The 6,000-nt window shown below is 38.4% G+C and overlaps 2 pseudogenes; both read right to left on the bottom strand.

Moving 5' to 3' along the window:
• Positions 1–483: 483 nt before the first annotated feature.
• LOC102284634 (olfactory receptor 5F1-like) lies at positions 484–1,427 on the bottom strand (annotated as a pseudogene).
• A 3,558-nt stretch (positions 1,428–4,985) lies between these two features.
• Positions 4,986–5,755, bottom strand: LOC102284922 (olfactory receptor 5F1-like; annotated as a pseudogene).
• Positions 5,756–6,000: the final 245 nt, after the last annotated feature.

Below are 6,000 nucleotides of genomic sequence, written 5' to 3'. Positions count from 1 at the left end.
TGAGAACCTAAAAGAAAAATAGAATGATTCGATGACACTTCCATAGTTTTATATAAAACTTTGGTAATTTCACTTATATCTAATTGGATACGTGTATGTGAAAATGAATGGACTTGATTAATTAGAAAATATTCTTTTTTTTTTTTTTTAATATATATTTTTTTATTTTTTTCTAATTTTATGTTATTTTTAAACTTTACATAATTGTATTAGTTTTGCCAAATATCAAAATGAATCCGCCACAGGTATACATGTGTTCCCCATCCTGAACCCTCCTCCCTCCTCCCTCCCCATACCATCCCTCTGGGTGGTCCCAGTGCACTAGCCCCAAGCATCCAGTATTGTGCATTGAACCTGGACTGGCAACTCGTTTCTTACATATTCTAATGAAAAACTAACTTGAATTCAGCTTTCCAAATTTCAATTTAATTTGAAATTAAATTGCTCTATTTTATTTAAAGTACTCTATTTAATGCAGAAAATTCACCAAATAATTCCAGAGGTGAAAGGACTCTTCCTAGTAATTACATTCCATAAACCCTTCTTTACTTCCCTGTTCTGGAGACTGTAGATCAGAGGATTCAACATGGGGATCACCACTGTGTAGAACACAGAAGCTACTTTGTCCTGAGTCAAGGAGTAGCTGGAGGAAGGTCTCAGATAAGTATAGATGGAGGTGGAATAGAACAGGATGATGGCTGTCAGGTGAGATGCACACGTGGAGAATGCTTTGTGCCTTCCCTCCCCTGTATGCATACGGTAGATGGAGAAGAGAATGTAGAAGGTGAGGATCATAAGCAGAGTTCCGACCATATTCACACCAGCAAAAATGGACATGATACTTTCATATAGGCATATGTCAGAACAAGAGAGTTTGAAAAGTGGGGGACTGTCACAGAAGTGATGGATGACATTGGAACTGCAGAATGACAAGCTGCTCACATAACCTGTGTGAATTACAGAGTTCAACAGTCCTGCTCTAAAAGCCCCTGCTGCCATTTTCAGGCAGACCATCCTGGACATGATCAAGGAGTAAAAGAGAGGGTTGCATATGGCCCCATAGTGGTCATGGGCTATTAACCCAAAAAGGATGCATTCAGTTGTGGCCAAGGCTATAAAGAAGTACATCTGCAGAAAGCAGACAGATTAGGAGATGGACTTCTTCTCTGATAATAAATCTACCAGCATCTTTTGGGTGATGGTGGATTAATAACAAACATCTACAAAGGACAGGTTAGCCAGGGAGAAGTGCATGGGTGTGTGAAGTCGGGAATCAGCTCTGATTAAGAGGATCATCCCAACATTTCCCAAAACTGTCATTGTGTAAATCACACAAAAAAAGAAAAAGAGGACAACCTGCTGCTCCTGTGTGTCCGCTAATCCCAAAGGATGAACTCAGTCAGCAGAGTATAGTTTTTTCTGGCCATTTGTCACAGGTATAGTATGTTTAAACTTACATTAGGTGCCAATATTTCATTGTCCAAATTTTACAGGAAATAGTAGTAATAAGAATGAGGTTTAGTGGTTAGCATATAGAAAAAATAACCCATAGGGTAATTGGAGAAGGCAATGGCACCCCACTCCAGTACTCTTGCCTGGAAAATCCCATGGACGGAGGAGCCTGGTGGGCTGCAGTCCATGGGGTCGCTAGGAGTCGGACATGACTGAGCGACTTCACTTTGACTTTTCACTTTCATGCATTGCAGAAGGAAATGGCAACCCACTCCAGTGTTCTTGCCTGGAGAATCCCAGGGGCGGGGGAGCCTGGTGGGCTGCCATCTCTGGGGTCGCACAGAGTCGGACACGACTGAAGCGACTTAGCAGCTAGAGCATAGTAAATACTGAAAAATGATGCAATAGTTAAATTAGTTCAAAAAAATGAATGAATGTTCGAAATTATTAAGCAGTTGTATCACATTTGGGTTGAGGAATTAAAAACTACTGGTCAAGGCCCACATATTTCACTTTAGATTATTATTATTATTATTTTGCAAATCCAGTATCTATGTTACATTCTTTCTCTTCTAATCCACATACAAAATAAAATAATACATTTGAATCAGTTCTAATGAGGTGGATGAAACTGGAGCCTATTATACAGAGTGAAGTAAGCCAGAAAGAAAAACACCAATACAGTATACTAATGCATATATATGGAATTTAGAATGATGGTAACAATAACCCTGTGTGCAAGACAGCAAAAGAGACACTGATGTATAGAACAGTCTTTTGAACTCTGTGGGAGAGGGAGAGGGTGGGATGATTTGGAAGAATGGCATTGAAACATGTATAATATCATATACGAAACGAGTCGCCAGTCCAGGTTTGATGCACAATACTGGATGCTTGGGGCTGGTGCACTGGGACGACCCAGAGGGATGGTACGGGGAGGGAGGAGAGAGGAGGGTTCGGGATGGGGAACACATGTATACCTGTGGTGGATTCATTTCGATATATGGCCAAACCAATACAATATTGTAAAATTAAAAATAAAATTAAATTAAAAAAAAAGAATATAGAAGTGTCCTTGCTGAAGCCTCTCCCATATCTTCTGAACAGACACTTAACTTTAACTCAAATACATTTTTTTCCTTCTCCTCAAGATCACTCTGTATGTTCTTCAACTCATTAATTCATGCATCACCACCTGGAAGTTGCTTTTGTGTTCTCCAAGCAGCAAAAGTAGCCCATTTCAAATAACCAAAAATTGAGCATATATTATATTGTTAAGAGGAGGAGAACAAGGCAACCTACTCCAGGATTCTTGCCTGGAGAGTTTGATGGACAGAGGAGTCTGGTGGGCTACAGTCTATGGGGTCACAAAGAGTCAGACACAACTGAGTGACTAAGTATAGCACAGCTTACTGTTAAGAATGATTTTGTAGTAAACCTAATAACCATTCTCATCATAAGCCACACTATCAAATGAATGCCATATAGTAACAGACACTATACTGAATGACAGAGCCAAGTTTTTATTGCATTCTTCCCAGTACTAACCTATTTGGTCAAGTATTTTCTTTTTTGTCAAAATCCCTAATAAATCAGTTGAGGCACAAAAATAAAAAGAAGAAAGTTTTCATGTTTTAAATGAAATTAAAAGCGTGAAAACTTGAATTAGCTCTTTGTAAAAGTTTAAGGCAGCTTCTGATTATATACATATTGCTGCCCCTTAATTTTGTTCTCCTTAAACAGCATTGGGTGCACTTGGGGACTGGTTTATAGATTTTGATTGTGAAATGAATCATCTAAAAGCAGAAACTTCAGTCTCAAAACTAATTAAAATGTGATCACACACAGAGAGATGGAATCAAACACTAGTGTGATCTTCATCATAACATGGTTCCTGATCTCTTTTTTAAAGTTTTTGCTTTATTTAAAAATGGTTATTTAATTGCCTCTTTCTTTGTATAGTTAGCAGCTTAGTCCAAATGTGTATATAACCTACTACCATACTACTGTCCTTCCCTGTGTGGGTTTGTGTGTATCCCTCCCCTTAGCAGAGTAATTTTAACTTTCATTCCACATTTGTTCTTGAGTGAAATTAATCAGAAGAAGAAAATAACTACTAACCTCATGCCCAGATGAATATTTATTGACCAAGATGAACAACATGGACCACAGATGGTTGAGGTGGATGACAATTTCATGACAGGTCATGAGGTCAGCTCTGCCATATCCCAGATGACTTGAAAATCACAGCTTCTATCAGCTGCAGCTTCAGTAGCAAATGCAAGGGAAAGTTCTGGGGAATTCCCCTCCAAAAACTTCAGGTATGGTTATTATCTTAGCAAGCCCTGCACACCACTCAATTTCCTCCCAGATTCTACAAAGGCACTCCCATTCCGCCTATATTGTTGTTGGTGGTGGTTTAATTGCTAAATTGTGTTCAACTCTTGTGACCCCATAGACTGTAGCCTGCCAGGATCCTCTGCCCATAGGGTTTTCCAGGCAAGAATACTGAAGTGGGTTACCATTTCCTTCTCCAGGGTATCTTCCTGACCCAGGAGTCGAACCCAGGTCTGCTGCATTGCAGGCAAATTCTTCATCGACTGAGCTAGGAGGGAAGCCCAGGTATATATCATTGCTTACCTTTAATATTAAAGTTAACTTTAATGAATTGAAATTGGTATTTGATAGATCATTTACATAGTCAGGAAATCTATGAGACTATTATACAGCATAGGTGTCAGTTTCACCCTTTAAACATTGATCTACCTGCTTTGGAACTATTCATTAATTCAACTCTGCCATAGCTGAACATGTGTGTATATGGCTTTGTGTGTATGCATCAGTTTGGGAAGAGATAAAGCAAGAGAAGATTATGAAACTTTTGGAAAGAAAAGAAGGGAATAGAAGAAAAGTTATTGTAATTGGTGTATTTTAACCAGAGAGCATTTTTAAATAGAACACATTACACAAAGCCACACTTATTCTTTCATAAAACTGTGTATATTTGCAGAGATAAAGGAAATAAAAGTTTAAGCTGTTTACTATTGCAATTAAGATAATGTTCCTGAAATTTTATTTAAATAGCCCCCTCCAGATAACAGTTCAAGAAAATGGAAATCTATTTTACATTTAAAACATTTTGATACATGATGTATATCAATGGCTTACAAATCTTGAATAGGCAAAAAGGATGGATTGAAAAAAAAATAAACTGACAGTTAGACATATACTACACAATTATTTTTATGTAACATTGTAACTCCTGTCTCTATATACATAATCCTTTACTTCCCTAAACAAAATATCTCTACAAAGAAGCCCAAGTTTCAGAAAATTGGGGAAAATATACAATGATTAGATGAAATTTCCATGGTATTATATATAAAGTTCAATTAATTTTATCTAATTGATTGTATGCACTTTAATATTATCAGAACATGATTACATAGATTATGTAGTAAGGAAAATAAGTTTGATCCAGGTTTTGAATGTTCAATATATATTCTATTTAGTCAAGAAAACTAAGCTGGCAATCACGGAAATGAAGGGACCCTTTTCCGAGTAATTACATCCCATAGAGCCTTCTTCACTTCACTATTCCTAAGGCTATAGATGACAAGATTTAACATGGGGATCACCACTGTGTAGAACATGGAAGCCACTTTGTCCTGAGTCAGGAGTATCTGGAAGAAGGTCTCAGATAAGTGTAGATGGAGGTGGAGTAGAACAGGATGATGGCTGTCAGGTGAGACACACACGTGGAGAAAGCTTTGCGCCTCCCTTCCCCTGCATGCATACAGAAGATGGAGAAGAGAATGTAGGAGTAGGAGGTGAGGATCAGCAGCAGAGTCCCAACTATATTCACACCAGCAAAAGTGGACGAGATGCTTTCATACCAGGCCTGTATTAGAACATGAGAGCTTAAAAATTGGAGGGGTGTCACAGAAGAAGTGATGGATGACATTAGAACTGTAGAATGACAAGCTGCTCACATAACCTGTGTGAACCAAAGTTCAACAGTCCTTCTGTAAAAGCCCCTGCTGCCATTTTCAGGCAGACGGTCCTGGACATGATTAAGGAGTAAAGGAGAGGGTTGCATATGGCCACATAGAGGTCACAGGCCATTAACCCCAAACGGATGCATCCAACTGTGGCAAAGGCTAAAAACAAGTACATTTCCAGAAAGCAGCCAGCAAAGGAGATTTTTTTTCTTCTCTCACAATAAATCAACCAGCATCTTTGGAGTGATGGTGGAGTATTAACAAACATCTACAAAGGACAGGTTAGCCAGGAAGAAGTACATTGATGTGTGAGGTTGGGAATCAGTCCTGATTAAGAGGATCATCCCAACATTTCCCACAACTGTAAGCATGTAAATCACTAAGAAAAGGCAAAAGAAGATAACCTATAGCTCCAGTGTGTCTGCTAATCCCAAAAGGATGAACTCTGTGAGTGAAGTATAATTTTTTTCTGCCCATTGATTACAGATACAGTATGCTTAAACTTAAATTGGGTGTAAATATTTCCCTTTGCACAATTTGCCAGAAA

The sequence above is a fragment of the Bos mutus genome, chromosome 19 (assembly GCF_027580195.1).
Source record: "Bos mutus isolate GX-2022 chromosome 19, NWIPB_WYAK_1.1, whole genome shotgun sequence".
NCBI lineage: Eukaryota > Metazoa > Chordata > Mammalia > Artiodactyla > Bovidae > Bos > Bos mutus.
The sequence above is the reverse complement of the archived record's forward strand: the minus strand, read 5'-3'. Positions and strand labels throughout refer to the sequence as shown.